The sequence below is a fragment of the Rhinolophus sinicus genome, linkage group LG03, assembly GCF_036562045.2.
Source record: "Rhinolophus sinicus isolate RSC01 linkage group LG03, ASM3656204v1, whole genome shotgun sequence".
Taxonomy (NCBI): Eukaryota; Metazoa; Chordata; class Mammalia; order Chiroptera; family Rhinolophidae; genus Rhinolophus; species Rhinolophus sinicus.
In genome coordinates, this window is record NC_133753.1 from 109,247,100 (window position 1) to 109,269,775 (window position 22,676).

The 22,676-nt window shown below is 38.3% G+C and overlaps 1 protein-coding gene across 5 annotated transcripts in view; it reads right to left on the minus strand.

The window, feature by feature from the left end:
- Positions 1-18,798, minus strand: part of ZNF713 (zinc finger protein 713) — a 52,314-nt gene extending 33,516 nt beyond the window's left edge. For 2 of the 5 annotated variants that reach the window (XM_074328521.1, XM_074328520.1), the window contains exon 1: positions 18,278-18,786. The gene's annotated coding sequence lies outside the window, so the exon portion shown is untranslated. Of the gene's footprint in view, positions 1-18,277 lie in introns of all 5 variants that reach the window. The other 3 variants (XM_074328523.1, XM_074328518.1, XM_074328519.1) reach the window with 3 other exon arrangements.
- Between the last annotated feature and the right edge of the window lie 3,878 nt (positions 18,799-22,676).

Consider the following 22,676-nt stretch of genomic DNA (forward strand, 5'->3'; position numbering starts at 1 on the left):
ATTTAGGATTTTTGCATCTGTATTCATTAGAGATATTGGTCTGTAGTTTTCTTTTTTTGTGTTGTCCTTACCAGGTTTTGGTATCAGGGTAATGTTGGCCTCATAAAATGAGTTAGGGAGTACTGTCTCTTCTTCAATTTTTTGGCAGTGTTTGAGCAGCATCCTCTTTGAAGGTTTGATAGAATTCACTAGTGAAGCCATCTGGTCCCGGACTTTTGCTTTTGGGAATGTTTTGGATGACCTTCATGGTTCAGGCTTGGAAGGCTACATGTTTCTAAGAACTTGTCCATTTCTTCTAGGTTGTTAAATTTGGTGGCATATAGTCATTCATAGTATTCTTGGATGATCCTTTGTATTTCTGTGGTGTGTGATAACTTCCCTTTTCGTTTCTGATTTTGTTAATCAGTGTCTTCTCTCTTTTATCTTAGTAAGTCTAGCCAAGGGTTTGTCAATTTTGTTAATCTTTTCAAAGAACCAGCTCTTTGTCACATTAATTTTTTCTATTGTCTTTTGTTCTCTATTTCATTTAGTTCTGCTCTAATTTTTATTATTTCCTTTCTTCTGCTGACCTTGGGTTTTACTTGTTCTTCTTTTAGGTGTAACATGAGGTTATTTATTTGGGAGTTTTCTTGTTTCTTGAGATAGGCCTGTAATGAGATAAATTTCCCTCTTAAAACTGCTTTCGCTGCATCCCAAAAATTTTGGTAGGATGTATTTTCATTGTCATTTGTTTCTATGTATCTTTTGATCTCTCCTCTAATTTCTTCTTTGACCCAGTCCTTCTTTAAAAGTATGTTGTTTAATCTCCATGTATTTGTGTTTTTCCGCTTTCTTTTTACAGTTGATATCCAATTTCAAAGCCTTGTGATCAGAGAATATGCATGGTATGATTTCAATCTTCTTAAATTTGTTGAGACTGATTTTATGTCCCAATATATGGTCTATCCTTGAGAATGTTCCATGTACACTAGAAAAGAATGTATAGTCTGATGTTTTAGGATGAAGTGCTCTATAAATGTCAATTATGTCCATTTCATCTAATGTGTCATTTAGGGCTACTATTTCGTTATTTATTTTCTGTTTGGATGATCTATCCATAGCTGTCAATGATGTATTTAAGTCCCCTAGTATAATTGTGTTTTGGTCAATTTCTCCCTTTAGTTCTGTTAGTAGTTGCTTGGTGTATTTCGGTGCTCCCTGATTGGGGGCATAAATATTGATGACTGTTATGTCTTCTTGTTGTACAGTCCCCTTCACCATTATGAAATGTCCATCTTTGTCTCTCGTTATCTTTTTCACCTTGAAGTCTGTTTCATCTGATATCATTATGGCTACACCTGATTTTCTCTGGGTACCATTTGCTTGGAGTGTCAATTCCCACCCTTTCACTTCGAGTCTATCCTTGTCCTTGTAGCTGAGATGTGTCTCTTGGAGACAGCATATGGTTGGGTTTAGTTTTTTGATCCAATCTGCTACTCTGTGCCTTTTTATTGGTGAGTTCAGTCCATTTACATTTAGGGTGATTATTGATATGTGAGGATTTCCTATCATTCTATCTTTAGTTTTCTGGTAAGGCTGTGTCTCCATTGTTTCTTTGCCTTATTGTTGTTGTCTATTATTTCTGTGTGGTGGTATTCTATGATGTTTCCCTCTGTTTCTTCTTTTATTTCAGTATATATTTCAATTCTGGATTTATTTTGAGTGGTTACCCTTAAGTTTATGTAAAAGAAAGTTTGATATTTAGAGTATTCCATTTTCTTCAGCACGCTTACTTTCTCCATTCCCATATTCGGTTCAGGCCTTTACTCTCCCCTTTTTGAGTTTTGGTTGCCACAAATTGTCCCTGTTGATGGTGGTCGAATAGCCTCCTTTAGTATTTCTTGTAGTGCAGGTCGTGTATTAGAAAATTCCCTCAGCTTCTGTATGTCTGGAAAGGTCTTTATTCCTCCTTCATATCTAAAGGATATCTTTGCTGGATATATTATTCTTGGCTCATGGTTTCTCTCTTTCAATAGTTTGAATATTTGGTTCCACTCCTCCTGGCTTGTAGAGTTTCTGCTGAAAAATCTGATGATAATCTAATGGGCTTTCCTTTGTAAGTTACCGTCTTCTTTTCCTGGCTGCCTTGAGGATTCTTTCTTTGTCGTTGATTTTAGACAGCTTCAATACAATGTGCCTTGGAGAAGGCCTGTTGGGATTGAGGTAACTAGGTGTTCTATTTGCTTCTTGGATTCGAGGGTCCAGTTCTGTCCACAAATTTGGGAAGTTCTCATCGACAATTTGTTTGAATATATTCTCTGTTCCTTCTCTCTTTCTTCTCCTTCTGGTATGCCCATTATTCTTATATTGCTCTTTCTGATGGAGTCAGAAAGTTCTTGTAGAGTTCTTTCATTTCTTTTAAGTCTCAAGTCTCTTTCTTCTTCAATTTGTGTCATTTCCAGGTTTCTATCTTCGATGTCACTGATTCTTTCCTCCATCTGGTCAACTCTACTACCTAAGCTGGTTATTTCATTCTTAATTTCTTCTATTGAGTTCTTAATCTCCAGAAATTCTATTTGGTTCTTTTTTAAGATTTCAATCTCTTTTGTAAAATGCTCATGCTGTTCTTTGATTGAGTTTCTGTGTTCATTTAACTGCCTATCTGTGTTTTCTTGTATCTCGAGTATTTTCAGAACTGCAATCTTGAATTCTCTGTCATTTAAGTCACATATTTCTGTATCTTTAAGTGCCTTCTCTGGAGATTTTTCACTTTCTTTCTGAGCTATCTTGTTGCCTTGGTTATTCATGGTGATTACTGGTTTACTATTTCTCTTCCTAGACATCTACAGGAGTGACTTCTGCAACAGGTTGATAGAAAGCGGTCTTTCTTTTGTTTGCCAGTAATTGTTGGTAGAATGTTTTATTATTTCTCCAACTGCAACTTATTTTTCTTCTCCCACACGGTAGTGCTATGTTTTCTCTGCACTATTCCAACTTCTCACACAATGCGGGGATTCCCTGGGAGACGGGCTTCTCCTCTGTTAATAGTTCATCTTGGTCACAGGGCGCAGTGTCCTGGTGGTATGCAGAGAGCTTTTGATGTTCCAAAGCTCTTCCAGCTCCTGATTCAGAGCCCGTATATTTCAGCAGTTCTGTTTACTCCTGCAGGGATCCGCCCAGATAGGTGGGGTCAGGGGCGGGGTGAGTTGTGAGAGGTGGCCCAGAGCAATGGCTGCGACCACCTCCACAGCCGGTCCTGCTTCCACAGCTCCCTCCCCTTTGCCGGAACTAGTTGGGCTGTGAATTTCTGTTTGCGGTCCACAGTTGCCAAAACAGGAAATTTTCTGTTGTTTTGATCTGACACTGCTACTGTTTCACTTCTAGCACCGGGTAGGTGGGGGCGGGGCGAGCTCTGGGAGGGGAGGGAGGGGGCAGCTAGTCTCAGTGCCTAAGGCTCCATTCTCTGCTCGGCAGTGCGGGCTTATACCACCGTTTTCAGCCTTTTTCCCTCAGTCTTTTCTCCGAGGTCTCTGCCGTGAGCGTTGGGTTCAGCCGTGTTATATGCTGTCCACTCAGCCCTGTGGAGCACTGGCGGAGCCCTAGCAGTCCGAGTTCTTCCCTCTCCCGCAGCTGCGGTAGTTCCGGGAAGCAGTGAGCTCGGCGCACTGAGCGAGGTCTGCGTCCTGCGCCCGCGCGGCTCCGTCTCCGCGCACTTCTCCCTTCCCTCCTCCTCCCTCCACTCACGTGAATCTCCCACCTGTAGGTGATTTCAGTCGGTAGTGGGCCTCTTCGTCTTGCCTGTCTGCTGTGCAGGGAGTCCTTTGTGGAGTTTTTGCTGTTCAATTCTTTGTCAATTACAGGGGAGCTTTAGAGAGGCTCACCTCACGCCGCCATTTTTCCGGAAATCTCAAAAGCAGTTTTAAGAGGGAAATTTATATCACCACAGGTGTATCTCAAGAAAGAACAAAAATCCCAAATAAGCAACGTCACGTTACACCTTAAAGAACTAGAAAAAGAAGAACAAATGAAACCCAAGGTCAGCAGAAAAAAGGAAACAATAACAATCAGAGCAGAACTATATGAAATAGAGAACAAAAAGACAAGAGAAAAAAATTAATGTGACAAAGCTGGTTCTTTGAAAAGATTAAGAAAATTGACAAACCCTTGGGTAGACTCACTAGATACAAAGAGAGAAAACACTAATAAACAAAATCAGATATCAAAAAGGGGAAATTATCACGGATGCCACAGAAATACAAATGATAATCCAAAGATACTATGAAGGACTATATGCCACCAAATTTAATAACCTAGAAGAAATGGACAGGTTCTTAGAAACACATAGCCCTCCTAGACTGAACCATAAAGAACTGGAGAATCTAAACAGACCGATCACCAGTAACGAAATTGAATCAGTCATCCAAAACCTTCCCAAAGCAAAAGTCTGGGACCGGATGGCTTCACTAGTGAATTCTACCAAACCTTCAAAGAGGATCTAATACCAATTCTGCACAAACTCTTCCAAAAAATTGAAGAAGAGACAGTACTCCCTAACTCATTTTATGAGGCCAACATTACCCTGATACCAAAATCTGGTAAGGACAGCACAAAAAAAGAAAACTACAGACCAATATCTCTGATGAATACAGATACAAAAATCCTAAACAAAATTCTAGCTAATCGAATCCAACACTGCATTAAAAAGATTATTCATCACAACCAAGAGGGGTTCATCCCCAGGGCACAATGCTGGTTCAACATCCGCAAATCCATCAATGTGATCCATCACATAAAGAAAATAAAGGACAAAAATCATATGATTATATCAATTGATGCAGAAAAAGCATTTGACAAGATACAACATCCATTTATGATTAAAACACTTAATAAAATAGGTAAACAAGGAAAATACCTTAACATAATAAAGGCCATCTATGACAATCCCACAGGTAATCTTATAATTAATGGTGAAAAACTGAAGCCCTTTGCTCTACGTTCAGGAACACCACAGGGCTGTCCCCATCACCTCTGCTTTTCAACACAGTGTTGGAAGTCCTCGCCAGAGCAATCAGGCAAGAGAAAGATATAAAAGGTATCCAAATTGGGAATGAAGAAGTTAAATTGTCACTCTTTGCAGATGACATGATGCTATATGTAAAAAACCCTAAAGACTCCACCAAAAAGCTATTACAAACAATAAACGAAAACAGTAAATTTGCCGGCTACAAAGTCAACATAGAAAAGTCCACTGCATTCCTATATACTAACAATGAAATCTCAGCAAAAGAAATACAAAAAACAATTCCTTTTGCAATTGCAGCAAAATGAATAAAATACTTAGTAATAAGCTTAACCAAGGCTGTGAAAGACCTATATGTTGAAAACTGTAAGACATTTTTAAAAGAAATTCCATGCTCATGGATTGGAAGAATCAACATAGTTAAAATGGCCATATTACCCAGAGCAATATACAGATTTAATGTAATCTCCATCAAAATCCCAATTGCATTTTTTAAAGAAATAGAACAAAAAATCATCAGATTTGTTGACCCTGAATAGCCAAAGCAATCTTAAGAAAAAAGAACAATAATGGAGGTATCACACTTCCTGACTTTGGCTTGTACTACAGGGCTACAATAATCAAAACAGTATGGTATTGGCAGAAAAACAGACACATAGATCAATGGAATAGAATTGAGAACCCAGAAATAAAACCACATAAATATGGACAGATAATTTTTGACAAAGAAGCTAAAAACATACAATGGAGCAAAGACAGCCTCTTCAATAAATGGTGCTGGGAGAATTGGATAGCCACGTGCAAAAGAATGAAACTGGACTGCTATTTGCCACCATGTACCAAAGTTAATTCAGAATGGACCAAAGACTTAAGCATAAGACCTGACACGATAAACTGCATAGAAGAAAACATAGGTACTAAACTTATGGACCTTGGGTTCAAAGAGCATTTTATGAACTTGACTCCAAAGGCAATGGAAGTAAAAGCTAAAATAAACGAATAGGCACAGCAAAAGGAACCATCGACAATATAAAGAGACAACCAACTGAATGGGAGAAGATTTTTACAAACTGTGCCTCGGATAAGGGGCCAATATCCAAAATATACAAGGAACTCATGCAACTCAACAACAAAAAAACAAACAACCCAATTGAAAAATGGGCAGAGGACCTGAAGAGACATTTCTCCAAAGAGGAAATACAAATGGCAAACAGATGTATGAAAAAATGCTCAATATCACTAATCATCAGAGAAATGCAAATAAAAACCAGAATGAGATATCGCCTCTCCCCAGTCAGAATGGCTATCATCAACAAGACAAATAGTAACAAGCGTTGGAGAGGCTGTGGAGAAAAAGGAAGCCTCATACAATGTTGGTGGGAATGGAGCCATTATGGAAGGCAGTGTGGAGGTTCCTCAAAAAATTATGAATAGATTACCATATGACCCAGCAATCCCTCTCCTGGGTATCTACCCAAAAAAATCTGAAAACATTTATACATAAAGACACATGTGCTCCAATGTTGATTGCAGCTTTGTTTATGGTGGTTAAGACATGGAAAGAACCAAAATGTCCTTCGATAGATGAATGATGGATAGATGGATAAAGAAGTTGTGATATACATACACAATGGAATAGTATTCAGCGGTAAGAAAAAAATGATATAGGAACATTTGTGACAACATGGATGAACCTTGAGAGTGTAATGCTGAGTGAAATAAGTCAGACAGAAAAAGCAGAGAACCATGTGATTTCACTGATATGTGGTATATAAACCAAAAACAACAAAAGAACAAGACAAACAAGAAACAAAAACTCAAAACTCATAGCCATAGTTTAGTGGTTACCAGAGGGTAAGGGGGTGGGGGGTAGGAGATGAGGGTAAGGGGGATCAAATATATGGTTATGGAAGGAGAATAACCTGGGTGGTGAATACACAATGGGATTTATAGATGATGTAATACAGAATTGTACACCTGAAATCTATGTACTTTTACTAACAATTGTCACCCTAATAAATTAAAAAAAAAAAAACTACCTTGAGACAAATGAAAATGAAAATACAACTTTATGAAATTTATGGGATGCACCGAAAGCAGTTAAAAGAGGAAAGTTTGTAGCTATACAGGCCTATGTCAAGAATCAGGAAAAATCCCAAATAAACAATCTAAGTTTACATCTAAAGAAACTAGAAAAAGAGGTACACACAAAACCCAAAGTAAGTAGAAGTAATGAAAATAATAAAGGTCACAGAGGAAATAAATGAAATAGAAAATAGAAAAATGACTTCCGGAAAAATGGCGGCGTGAGGTGAGCCTCTGTAAAGCTCCCCTGGAATTTACAAAGAATCGAACAACAAAAACTCCACAAAGGACTCCCTGCACAGGAGACAGGCAAGACGAAGAGGCCCACTACCGACTGAAATCACCTACAAGTGAGAGATTTGCGCGAGTGGAGGGAGGAGGAAAGGGAGAAGTGCGCAGAGACGGAGCCGCGTGGGCGCAGGACGCAGACCCAGCTAGTGCGCCGAGCTCGCTGCTTCCTGGAACTACCGCAGCTGTGAGTGAGGGAAGAACTCGGACTGCTAGGGCTCTGCCAGGGCTCCAAAGGGCTGAGGGGACAGCATATAACACGGCTGAATCCAACGCTCACGGCAGAGACCTCGGAGAAAAGACTGAGGGAAAAAGGCTGAAAACGGTGGTTTAAGCCCGCACTGCTGAGCAGAGAACGGAGCCTTAGGCACTGAGACTAGCCGCCCCCTCCCTCCCTCCCAGAGCTCACCCCGCCTCCAACTGCCCGGTGCTAGAAGCGAAACAGTAGCAGTGTCAGATCAAAACAACAGAAAATTTGCTGTTTTGAGAACTGTGGGCCGCAAACACAAATTCACAGCCCAACTAGTTCCAGCAAAGGGGAGAGAGCTGTGGAAGCAGGACCGGCTGTGGTGGTGGTCGCCGCCATTGCTCTGGGCCACCTCTCACAACTCACCCCGCCCCTGACCCCACCTATCTGGGCGGATCCCTGCAGGAGTAAACAGAACTGCTGAAATATACGGGCTCTGAATCAGGAGCTGGAAGAGCTTTGGAACATCAAAAGCTCTCCGCATACCCACCGGGACACTGTGCCCTGTGACCTAGACGAACTATTAACAGAGGAAAAGCCCGTCTCCCAGGGAATCCCCCCATTGTGTGAGAAGTTGGAATAGTGCAGAGAAAACATAGCACTACCGTGTGGGAGAAGAACAATAAGTTGCAGTTGGAGAAATAATAAAACATTCTACCAAAAAGTACTGGCAAACAAAAGAAAGACCACTTTCTATCAACCTGTTGCAGAAGTCACTCCTGTAGATGTCTAGGAAGAGAAATAGTAAACCAGTAAACGCCATGAATAACCAAGGCAACAAGATAGCTCAGAAAGAAAGTGAAAAATCTCCAGAGAAGGCACTTAAAGATACAGAAATATGTGACTTAAAAAACAGAGAATTCAAGATTGCAGTTCTGAAAAAACTCAACGAGATACAAGAAAACACAGATAGGCAGTTAAATGAACTCAGAAACTCAATCAAAGAACAGCATGAGCATTTTACGAAAGAGATTGAAATCTTAAAAAAGAACCAAATAGAATTTCTGGAGATTAAGAACTCAATAGAAGAAATTAAGAATGAAATAACCAGCTTAGGTAGTAGAGTTGACCAGATGGAGGAAAGAATCAGTGACATCGAAGATAGAAACCTGGAAATGACACAAATAGAAGAAGAAAGAGACTTGAGACTTAAAAGAAATGAAAGAACTCTACGAGAACTTTCTGACTCCACCAGAAAGAGCAATATAAGAATCATGGTAAAGCAGAAGGAGAAGAAAGAGAGAAGGGAACAGAGAATATATTCAAACAAATTGTCGATGAGAACTTCCCAAATTTGTGGACAGAACTGGACCGTCGAATCAAAGAAGCAAAAAGAACACCTAGTTACCTCAATCCCAACAGACCTTCTCCAAGGTACATTGTATTGAAGCTGTCTAAAATCAACGACAAAGAAAGAATCCTCAAGGCAGCCAGGGAAAAGAAGACGGTAACTTACAAAGGAAAGCCCATTAGATTATCATCAGATTTTTCAGCAGAAACTCTACAAGCCAGGAGGGAGGGAACCAAATATTCAAACTATTGAAAGAGAGAAACCATGAGCCAAGAATAATATATCCAGCAAAGATATCCTTTAGATATGAAGGAGGAATAAAGACCTTTCCAGACATACAGAAGCTGAGGGAATTTTCTAATACACGACCTGCAGTACAAGAAATACTAAAGTAGGCTATTCGACCACCATCAACAGGGACAATTTGTGGCAACCAAAACTCAAAAAGGGGGAGAGTAAAGGCCTGAACCGAATATGGGAATGGAGAAAGTAAGCGTGCTGAAGAAAATGGAATACTCTAAATATCAAACTTTCTTTTACATAAACTTAAGGGTAACCACTCAAAATAAATCCAGAATTGAAATATATACTGAAATAAAAGAAGAAACAGAGGGAAACATCATAGAATACCACCACACAGAAATAAAAGACAACAACAAAAAGGCAAAGAAACAATGGAGACACAGCCTTACTAGAAAACTAAACATAGAATGACAGGAAATCCTCACATATCAATAATCACCCTAAATGTAAATGGACTGAACTCACCAATAAAAAGGCACAGAGTAGCAGATTGGATCAAAAAACTAAACCCAACCATATGCTGTCTCCAAGAGACACATCTCAGCTACAAGGACAAGCATAGACTCAAAGTGAAAGGGTGGAAATTGACACTCCAAGCAAATGGTACCCAGAGAAAATCAGGTGTAGCCATAATGATATCAGATGAAACAGACTTCAAGGTGAAAAAGATAACAAGAGACAAAGATGGACATTTCATAATGGTGAAAGGGACTGTACAACAAGAAGACATAACAGTCATCAATATTTATGCCCCCAATCAGGGAGCACAGAAATACACCAAGCAACTACTAACAGAACTAAAGGGAGAAATTGACCAAAACACAATTATACTAGGGGACTTAAATACATCATTGACAGCTATGGATAGATCATCCAAACAGAAAATAAATAACGAAATAGTAGCCCTAAATGACACATTAGATGAAATGGACATAATTGACATATATAGAGCACTTCATCCTAAAACATCAGACTATACATTCTTTTCTAGTGTACATGGAACATTCTCAAGGATAGAGCATATATTGGGACATAAAATCAGTCTCAACAAATTTAAGAAGATTGAAATCATACCATGCATATTCTCTGATCACAAGGCTTTGAAATTGGATATCAACTGTAAAAAGAAAGCGGGAAAAAACAGAAATACATGGAGATTAGACAACATACTTTTAAAGAAGGACTGGGTCAAAGAAGAAGTTAGAGGAGAGCTCAAAAGATACATAGAAACAAATGACAATGAAAATACATCCTACCAAAATTTCTGGGATGCAGCGAAAGCAGTTTTAAGAGGGAAATTTATCTCATTACAGGCCTATCTCAAGAAACAAGAAAACTCCCAAATAAATAACCTCATGTTACACCTTACAGAACTAGAAAAAGAAGAACAAGTAAAACCCAAGGTCAGCAGAAGAAAGGAAATAACAATAATTAGAGCAGAACTAAATGAAATAGAGAACAAAAAGACAATAGAAAAAATTAATATGAGAAAGAGCTGGTTCTTTGAAAAGATTAACAAAATTGACAAACCCTTGGCTAGACTTACTAAGATAAAAGAGAGAAGACACTGATTAACAAAATCAGAAACGTAAAAGGGAAGTTATCACGGACACCACAGAAATACAAAGGATCATCCAAGAATACTATGAAGGACTATATGCCACCAAATTCAACAACCTAGAAGAAATGGACAAGTTCTTAGAAACATATAGCCTTCCAAGGCTGAACCATGAAGAACTGGAAAATCTAAACAGACCGATCACCAGTAACGAAATTGAATCAGTCATCCAAAACCTTCCCAAAAGCAAAAGTCCGGGACCAGATGGCTTCACTAGTGAATTCTACCAAACCTTCAAAGAGGATCTAATACCAATTCTGCACAAACTCTTCCAAAAAATTGAAGAAGAGACAGTACTCCCTAACTCATTTTATGAGGCCAACATTACGCTGATACCAAAACCTGGTAAGGACAGCACAGAAAAAGAAAACTACAGACCAATATCTCTAATGAATACCGATGCAAAAATCCTAAATAAAATTCTAGCAAATCGAATACAACAATGCATTAAAAAGATTATTCATCACGACCAAGTGGGGTTCATCCCCGGGGCACAAGGATGGTTCAACATACGCAAATCCATCAACGTGATACATCACATAAACAAAATAAAGGACAAAAATCATATGATTCTATCAATTGATGCAGAAAAAGCATTTGACAAGATACAACATCCATTTATGATTAAAACACTTAATCAAATGGGTATAGAAGGAAAATACCTTAACATAATAAAGGCCATATATGACAAGCCCTCTGCTAATCTCATAATTAATGGAGAAAAACTGAAGCCCTTTGCTCTACGTTCAGGAACACGACAGGGATGTCCCCTATCACCTCTGCTTTTCAACATAGTGTTGGAAGTCCTTGCCAGAGCAATCAGGCAAGAGAAAGAAATAAAAGGCATCCAAATTGGGAATGAAGAAGTTAAATTATCACTCTTTGCAGATGACATGATGCTCTATATAGAAAACCCCAAAGACTCCACCAAAAAGCTATTAGAAACAATCAACGAATACAGTAAAGTTGCCGGCTACAAAATCAACGCACAAAAGTCCATTGCCTTCCTATATACTAACAATGAAATCTCAGAAAAAGAAATACAAAAAACAATTCCTTTTGCAATTGCAGCAAAAAGAATAAAATACCTAGGAATAAACTTAACCAAGGATGTGAAAGACCTATATGCTGAAAACTATAAGACATTTTTGAAAGAAAATGAAGAAGACACAAAGAAATGGAAAGACATTCCGTGCTCTTGGATTGGAAGAATCAACATAGTTAAAATGGCCATATTACCCAAAGCAATATACAGATTCAATGCAATCCCCATCAAAATCCCAATGGCATATTTTAAAGAAATAGAACAAAAAATCATCAGATTTGTTTGGAACCACAAAGACCCCGAATAGCCAAAGCAATCTTAAGGAAAAAGAACAATAATGGAGGTATCACACTTCCTGACTTTGGCTTGTACTACAGGGCTACAATAATCAAAACAGCATGGTATTGGCAGAAAAACAGACACATAGACCAATGGAATAGAATTGAGAACCCAGAAATAAAACCACATAAATATGGACAGATAATTTTTGACAAAGAAGCTAAAAACATACAATGGAGCAAAGACAGCCTCTTCAATAAATGGTGCTGGGAGAATTGGATAGCCACGTGCAAAAGAATGAAACTGGACTGCTATTTGTCACCATGTACCAAAGTTAATTCAAAATGGATCAAAGACTTAAGCATAAGACCTGACACAATAAACTGCATAGAAGAAAACATAGGTACTAAACTTATGGACCTTGGGTTCAAAGAGCATTTTATGAACTTGACTCCAAAGGCAATGGAAGTAAAAGCTAAAATAAACGAATGGGACTATATGAAACTTAAAAGCTTCTGCACAGCAAAAGAAACCATTGACAAAATAAAGAGGCCACCAACTGAATGGGAGAAGATTTTTGCAAACAGTGCCTCCAATAATGGGCTAGTATCCAGAATATACAAGGAACTCATGCAACTCAACAACAAAAAAACAAAGAACCCAATTGAAAAATGGGCAGAGAACTTGAAGAGACATTTCTCCAAAGAGGACATACAAATGGTAAATAGACATATGAAAAAATGCTCAACATCACTAATCATCAGAGAAATGCAAATCAAAACCACAATGAGATATCACCTCACCCCAGTCAGAATGGCTATCATCAACAAGACAAATAGTAACAAATATTGGAGAGGCTGTGGAGAAAAAGGAACACTCATACACTGTTGGTGGGAATGCAGACTGGTGCAGCCGTTATGGAAGGCAGTGTGGAGCTTCCTCAAAGAATTACGAATAGAATTGCCATATGACCCAGCAATCCCTCTCCTGGGTATCTACCCAAAAAGTCTGAAAACATTTAGAGATAAAGACACATGTGCTCCAATGTTCATTGCAGCTTTGTGTACGGTGGCCAAGACATGGAAACAACCAAAATGTCCTTCGATAGATGAATGGATAAAGAAGTTGTGGTATATATACACAATGGAATACTATTCGGCAGTAAGAAAAGATGATATAGGAACATTTGTGACAACATGGATGGATCTTGAGAGAGTAATGCTGAGCGAAACAAGTCAGACAGAAAAAGCGGAGAACCATGTGATTTCACTGATATGTGGTATATAAACCAAAAACAACAAAAGAACAAGACAAACAAATGAGAAACAGAAACTCATAGACACAGACAATTGTTTAGTGGTTGCCAGAGGGTAAGTGGGTCGGGGGGTGGGGGGTAGGATATGAGGGTAAGGGGGATCGAATATATGGTGATGGAAGGAGAACTTACTCTGGGTGATGAACACACAATGGGATTTATAGATGATGTAATACAGAATTGTACACCTGAAATCTATGTAATTTTACTAACAATTGTCACCCCAATAAATTAAAAAAAAAGAAAAAAAGAAAAGAAAAAGTATATAGAAAAATAATAGAAAAGATTAATGCAACAAAGAGCTGGTTGCCAGAGGGTAAAGCGGGAGGAGAGATGGTAGAAAAGGGTAAAGGGAGTCAAATATATGACGCTAGAAGGAGAACTGATTTTGGGAGCTGAGCACAGAATGTGATGATATATGGATGATATATTATAGAAATGCACACATGAAACCTATGTAGTTTTACTAACCATTGTTACCCCAATTAAAAAAAAAAGAAACAAAGAGGTGGTTCTTAAAAAGGGTACATAAAATTGACAAGCCTCTAGCAAGACCTATGAAGCAGAAAAGAGAACACAAATAAATAAAATCAGGAATGAAAGAGGAGGGATTACAACTGACACCACAGCTATACAAAGGATCATTAAAGAATACTATGAACAATTATATGCTGACAAATTTGACAATCTAGAAAAATGGATAAATTTTTAGAAATATACAAACTTTCAAAGCTAGAGCATGAAGAAACAGAGAATCTGAATAGACTAATTAGTAGCAATGAACTGAAGCAGGAGAAAAAAAAAAAAACTCCCAACAAACAAAAGCCCAGGCCAAGAGGGCTTCACAGGTGAATTCTACCAAACATTTAAAGAAGAATTAGTACCTATCCTCAAACAATTTGAAAAAAAATTTGAAGAGGAAGGAACACCTCCAAACTCATTCTACGAGGCCAGCGTTACTGATACCAAAACCAGACAAAGACAATACAAAGAAAGAGAATTACAGGCCAATATTTCTTATGAACATATATGCAAAAATTCTCAACAAATTATTAGCAAACCAATATTCAACAGTACATTAAAAGGAGACACCATGATCAAGTGGAATTTATACCAGGAACACAAGAGTGGTTTAATATCCTCGAAACGATTAATGTGACTTATCACATCGACAAAACCAAGGATAAACATCATATGATTACCCCAATAGGTGCAGAAAAAGCATTTGACAAAATTCAACATCCATTTACGATAAAAATTGCCCACAAAGTGGGTATAGCAGGAACTTACCACATTCATAAAGGCTATATACAATAAGCCCACAGCTAACATCATACTCAATGGTGAAAAGCTACAAGCTTTTCCTCTAAGCAGGAAGAAGACAAGTATGCCCACACTCACCACTACTATTCAACACAGTACTGGAAGTCCTGGCCACAGCAATCAGACAAGGAAAAGAAATAAAAAGCATTCAAATTGGAAAGGAAAAAAGTAAAACTGCCATTATTTGCATATGATGATACTATATACAGAAAATCCCAAAGAATACACTAAAAAATTAACAGAATAAAGAATTCAGTATAATAGCAAGATGCAAAATTAATATACAGAAATTTGTCACATTTCTAAATACTAATAATGAACAATCAGAAAGAGAAATTAAGAAAATGATCCCATTTAGAAGTATATCAAATAGTAAAATATCTAGGAATAAATTTAATCAAGGAGGTGAAAGATCTGCACTCTGAAAACTGTAAAATTGAAGAAAGAAATTGAAGAGGACAAATAAATGGAAGGACATACCATTTTCATGGATTGGAAGGATTAATATTGTTAAAATGACCATACTACCCAAAGAAATCTACAGATTCAATGAAATTCCTATCAAAATACTAATGTCATTTTTCTCAGAACTAGAACAAATAATCCTAGATTTATATGGAACCACTAAAGACCTCAAATATCCAAAGCAATCTCTAGAAAGAAGAACAAAGTTGGGGATATCATGACACCTGATCTCAAAATATACTACAAAGCTGTAATAATCAAAACAGTATTGTACCAGTACAAAAACAGACACATAGATCAATGAAACAGAATAGGGAGTCCAGAAATAAACCCTAGCTTATATGGTCCACTAATCTATGACAAAGGAGGTAAAAATATACAACGGACTAATGACAATCTCTTCACCAAATGGTGTTGAGAAAACTGGACAGATACATGTAAAAAAAAAAAAAAATTGGACCACTCTTACACCATATATAAAAATAAACTCAAAATGAGTTAAAGACTTAAACATAAAACCAGATACCATAAAACTAGAAGAAAACATAAGCAGTAAACTATTTGACATCAGTGAGTAACATATTTTTGGATACATCCCCTCAAGCAAGGGAAACAAAAGCACAACTAAACAAATGGGACTTCATTAAACTAAAAAACTTTGGCACAGAAAAGGAAACATTCAAGAAAACAAAAAGACAACCTACTGAATGGGAGAATATAGTCATAAATGATATATCCAATAAAGGGGTTGATATCCAAAATATATAGGAAATTCATACAACTCAATAAAAAAATCAACAATCTGATTGAAAAATGGGCAGAGGACATGAAAAGACATTTCTCCAAAGAAGACATACAGATGGCCAACAGATATATGAAAAGATACTCAATATCACTAATCATCAGGGAAATGCAAATCAAAACCACAATGAGATATCACCTCACTCCGGTCAGAATGGCTATTATCAAAAAGTCAAAAAATAACATGTGTTGGTGAGGATGTGGAGAAAAGTGTACCCTTGTGCACTGTTGGTGGGACTGCAAACTGGTGCCGCCCCTAAGGAAAACAGTATGGAGGTTCCTCAAAAAACTAAAAATAGATATACCACAAGACCCAGCAATTCCACTTCTGGGTATTTATCCAAGTAAAACAAGGACACTAATTCAGAAAGATACATGCACGCCTATGTTCATTGCAATATTATGTACACTAGCCAAGATATGGGAGCAACCTACGTGCCCATCAATAAATGAATGGATAAAGAAGCAGTGCATATATATACACAATGTAATATTATGCAGTAATAAAAAAAAATCAAATCTTGCTATTTGCATTAAAATGGATATATCTAGAGATTATCCTATGTGAAATAAATCAGGCAGAGAAAGACAAATACCATCTGGTTTCGCTTATATGTGGAATAAAAGCACAAAACAAGTGAACAAACAAAACAAAAACAGACTCAGAAACAGAGACCAAAGGGATGGTTACCAGAAGGGGGAATAAGTGAAAAGGGGAAGGAGAATACAGTTAATAATACTGTGATAAGTTTGCATGGTGACCAATGATTACTAGAATTAGTGGGGTGATTACATTGTAAGTTATAAAAATTTTGAATCACTATATTTGACACCTGAAACTAATATAACCAATATAATATTGTATACCAACTATACGTAAATAAAAAAATTAATATCTTTCAAATTGGGGTGATTGTTATTATCTTGGGAATATTTCTTATGATCATTTACAAGATTTATGTATGCTGTATAAACACTACAAGAAAACCAAGGCATGTGCCAGTTCATGCTGTGATCACTATAAATTAGCTCATTGAGCACAATTAGCCATTGACTGAAATTGATATGTAAAAATAATTGGTCCTTTCCTAATACTTTAGCCTAAAATTGGCATAAATATTGGTGGGTTATAAGACCCATAAATGGCAAGTGGGTCTCTAACTGATATCATCCCTCTGAAGGACCAGGGAAGGCATTGCCACCCTGACAATGAGGGACTTTAAAATGTTTTGTTTGATGTTTTCTGAAAGAAAAATCCTGATCACAAGAGGGAAAAGAGGAAAGAGTGAAGATAGGGAATATATAAAATGGAGTCACTTTAACCAAGCTGCTAAAATTATTAATACAATTGAGGCATGAGGAAAGACTATTCTTATAACTAGCCTGGGAACTTAAATTTTACAAAACTTTCCAGTCCTGTGTCAATGCCTGGAAATACATCTGGACCTCCAGATAGCCCTCTAATTACCCCTTCAAAGGACTCACTTATCCAGACCACCTGATTACCCCCTGATTACATCCACCTGACATCCATTATCTGGACCACGGTATGTGACCAGACATCTGGTGCCCATCTTCAGGACCACCTGACATCAGGACCATCTGGCATCCATCATCCTGACTGTAATCTGAGTGACAACCATACTGGACTAATCCTAGAGCTAAGAATGCAGGGCGGAAAATTCTTAAGAATATACTTTTTACTACAATAACTTTTTTTTTTTTAAATTAAAGTTTATTGGGGTGACAATTGTTAGTAAAATTACATAGATTTCAGGTGAACAATTCTGTATTACATCATCTATGAATCCCATTGTGTGTTCACCACCCAGAGTCAGTTCTCCTTCCATCACCATATATTTGATCCCCCTTACCCTCATCTCCCACCCCCCACCCCCTTACCCTCTGGTAACCACTAAACTATTGTCTCTGAGTTTTTGTGTTTTAACATTCTTGAGACGGGGGAAACTTTCCAAAAAATGATACCCACCCACACCTCCACAAAAATAAATTGCAGAAGATACTGGAAGAAAACACGTTTATAATCTTGGGATGGGGAGGCGTTCCTATCAAAGAAGGAACACAGGATCCACAAGAAGGCTGAGGGCGTTGCTGGGAGACTCTGGTTCCCGCGCAGGGGCGGCTTCGATGGCAGAGCGCCCACGGCCCGCCCGCCCTTCCCTGCGCCCACAGCTCGGTCCCAGTCGGGCGCACTCACCAGCCTCCACAGACAAAGGGCGCGCCGCCCCCTGACACCGCCTCCGCCGCCAGTCCCAGCCGAAGCGAGAGAGGGTGAGAGCCCTGATGCCTGAGCCAATGACTCCCAGTGACTGGGCCGCGGGCTCTACCAGCGCCCGGCGCCAGGTGGGCTCTGAAGAAACCCCCGCAATGGCGACTACACTCCGCTGGCTTTGGATCGCCAATACGCATGCGCCAGTGGCGCTTAGGGCGGATCGCTTCCCACCTGCCCCGGACCTCCCCGCCGCTGCCGCGCTGTCTGCTTTTCACCAGGGCTGGCTAACCGAGGAAGCGTGGGCCTCCGCCCACGACTCTCAAAGAATTTCGCGTTCTGTGGGGGCACAGGAGGAGGTGATGAAGACCCTCCCATAACCCTTGCCAATCAGAAACATTGGACTGCCTGGCTCCTGCGCGGTGTCGTCTCTTCGTCCCCAAGGCAACAACACAAGCCACCGTTCTTCTCAGTCCTGGAATACTGCCCCCCTCTGCTCATTTTATATCGACGAAACTCTAAACGTAATAATAATGATAGGATACATTTTTATTTTTTGCAGTACAGGTCTACTGATGAGAATAAATCCTTTTAATGAGGATAACATTTTGCTTAATTGGGATTCAAAATTAGTTCTCCATCATCAAAATGGATTGCTAAGGTTCATGTGTTAATGCTGGTCTATAATACGATTTTAGAGAATTACATCTTTGAAAATTTTTCAAATAGATACTGCTAAATACTGGTAGCCATAAGCATATGATTTAAATTGAGCATATTCATTGCTTGGAAGGCATTTATAGAATTCCATTATTTTCTCTTGACATTTGCCTTTTAGCACCTCATTAAACTGTAGCTTAATCGCTTCTAAATTTAGGTTAAGTAGCAGCTCCTCAACTACTCAGTTAAATGTATTTAGAAATACAGAAATGTCGTTTGTACTTGCACAGAGGTGCGAAAGTGCTAATAGTTAGTGCTTGGAAATGTATCCTCTGCTGATTTTGCATGGGGTAGAGAGCTCACTTCTTGTTTTAACTTTTCTCAGTGTATCTTGTGCAGCACAGTGGTTAGACATTTGTATAATTTAAGAAGATATCCCCCTTACTAGTCTAGTACCCACCTGGCACTATACGTAGCTATTACCATATTATGACTAAATTCTCTATGCTTTACACTACATCCTTATGACTATTTTGTAACTACCAGTTTATACTTCTTAATCCCTTCACTTTTTCACCCTGTCCTCCAAACCTTCTCACATCTATTACCCAGATAATTCTACTACCCATCTGATCCCATACTTATTACAATATTATTGATTATATTCCTTCTGTAGGGTATACCGTACATCCCCATGACTACTTTGTAACAAAAATTTGTACTTCTTTTTTTTAAAAAACTTATTGGAGTGACAATTGTTAGTAAAATTACATAGATTTCAGGTGTACAATTCTGTATTGCATTGTCTATAAATCGAATTGTGTGTTCACCACCCAGAGTCAGTTCTCCTTCCGTCACCATATATTTGATCCCCCTTACCCTCATCTCCCACCCGCCACCCCCCTTTCCCTCTGGTAACCACTAAACTATTGTCTGTGTCTACGAGTTTTTGTTTTCTCATTTGCTTGTCTTGTTCTTTTGTTGTTTTTGATTTATATACCACATATCAGTGAAATCACATGGTTCTCTGCTTTTTCTGTCTGACTTCTTTCGCTCAGCATTACACTCTCAAGATCCATCCATGTTGTCACAAATGTTCCTATATCATCTTTTCTTACCGCCGAATACTATTCCATTGTGTATATACACCACAACTTCTTTATCCATTCATCTATCGAAGGACATTTTGGTTGTTTCCATGTCTTGGCCACCGTACACAAAGCTGCAATGAACATTGGAGCACACGTGTCTTTATCTCTAAATGTTTTCAGATTTTTTGGGTAGATACCCAGGAGAGGGATTGCTGGATCATATGGCAATTCTATTTGTAATTCTTTGAGGAACCTCCACACTGCCTTCCATAAGGGCTGCACCAGTCTGCATTCCCACCAACAGTGTATGAGGGTTTCTTTTTCCCCACAGCCTCTCCAACACTTGTTACTATTTGTCTTGTTGATGATAGCCATTCTGACTGGGGTGAGGTGATATCTCATTGTGGTTTTGATTTGCATTTCACTGATGATTAGTGATGTTGAGCAGTTTTTCATATGTCTATTTGCCATTTGTATGTCCTCTTTGGAGAAATGTCTCTTCAGGTCCTCTGCCCATTTATCAATTGGGTTCTTTGTTTTTTTGTTGTTGAGTTGCATGAGTTCCTTGTATATTTTGGATATTAGCCCCTTATCGGAGGCACTGTTTGCAAAAATCTTCTCCCATTCAGTTGGTTGCCTCTTCATTTTGTCGATGGTTTCTTTCACTATGCAGAAGCTTTTAAGTTTCATATAGTCCCATTCGTTTATTTTAGCTTTTACTTCCATTGCCTTTGGAGTCAAGTTCATAAAATGCTCTTTGAACCCAAGGTCCATAAGTTTAGTACCTATGTTTTCTTCTATGCAGTTTATTGTGTCAGGTCTTATGCTTAAGTCTTTGACCCATTTTGAATTAATTTTGGTACATGGTGGCAAATAGAGTCCAGTTTCATTCTTTCGCAAGTGGTTATCCAATTCTCCCAGCACCATTTATTGAAGAGGCTGTCTTTGCTCCATTGTATGTTTTTAGCTTCTTTGTCAAAAATTATCTGTCCGTATTTATGTGGTTTTATTTCTGGGTTCTCAATTCTATTCCATTGGTCTATGTGTCTGTTTTTCTGCCAATACCATGCTGTTTTGATTATTGTAGCCCTGTAGTACAAGCCAAAGTCAGGAAGTGTGATACCTCCATTATTGTTCTTTTTGTTAAGATTGCTTTGGCTATTCGGGGTCTTTTGTGGTTCCAAACAAATCTGACGATTTTTTGTTCTATTTCTTTAAAATATGCCATTGGGATTTTGATGGGGATTGCATTGAATCTGTATATTGCTTTCGGTAATATGGCCATTTTAACTATGTTGATTCTTCCAATCCATGAGCACGGAATGTCTTTCCATTTCTTGGTGTCTTTAATTTCTTCAAAACTGTCTTGTACTTTTCAGCATATAGGTCCTTCACATCCTTGGTTAAGTTTATTCCTAGGTATTTTATTCTTTTTGCTGCAATTGCAAAAGGAATTGTTTTTTGTATATTTTTTCTGAGATTTCATTGTTAGTATATAGGAATGCAATGGATTTTTGTATGTTGATTTTTTTTTAAAATTTTATTTTATTAAATTTATAGGGGTGAGAATTGTTAGTAAAATTACATAGATTTCAGGTGTACAATTCTATATTACATCATCTATAAATCCCATTGTGTGTTCATCACCCAGAGTCAGTTCTCCTTCCATCACCATATATTCTATCCCCCTTACCCTCATCTCCCACCCCCCACCCCCCGCCCGCTTACCCTCTGGCAACCACTAAACTATTGTCTGTGTCTATGAGTTTCTGTTTCTCATTTGTTTGTCTTGTTCTTTTGTTGTTTTTGGTTTATATACCACATATCAGTGAAATCACATGGTTCTCTGCTTTTTCTGTCTGACTTGTTTCGCTCAGCATTACTCTCTCAAGATCCATCCATGTTGTCACAATGTTCCTATGTCATCTTTTCTTACTGCCGAATAGTATTCCATTGTGTATATATACCACAACTTCTTTATTCATTCATCTATCGAAGGACATTTTGGTTGTTTCCATGTCTTGGCCACCGTACACAAAGCTGCAATGAACATTGGAGCACACGTGTCTTTATCTCTAAATGTTTTCAGGTTTTTTGGGTAGATACCCAGAAGAGGGATTGCTGGGTCATATGGCAATTCTATTCGTAATTCTTTGAGAAACCTCCACACTGCCTTCCATAACGGCTGTAGCAGTCTGCATTCCCACCAACAGTGTATGAGGGTTCCTTTTTCTCCATAGCCTCTCCAACATTTGTTATTATTTGTCTTGTTGATGATAGCCATTCTGACTGGGGTGAGGTGATATCTCATTGTGGTTTTGATTTGCATTTCTCTGATGATTAGTGATGTTGAGCATTTTTTCATATGTCTATTTGCCATTTGTCTGTCCTCTTTGGAGAAATGTCTCTTCAGGTCCTCTGCCCATTTTTCAATTGGGTTGTTTGTTTTTTTGTTGTTGAGTTGCATGAGTTCCTTGTATATTCTGGATACTAGCCCCTTATCGGAGGCATTGTTTGCAAAAATCTTCTCCCATTCAGTTGGTGGCCTCTTTATTTTGTCAATGGTTTCTTTTGCTGTGCAGAAGCTTTTAAGTTTCATATAGTCCCATTCGTTTATTTTAGCTTTTACTTCCATT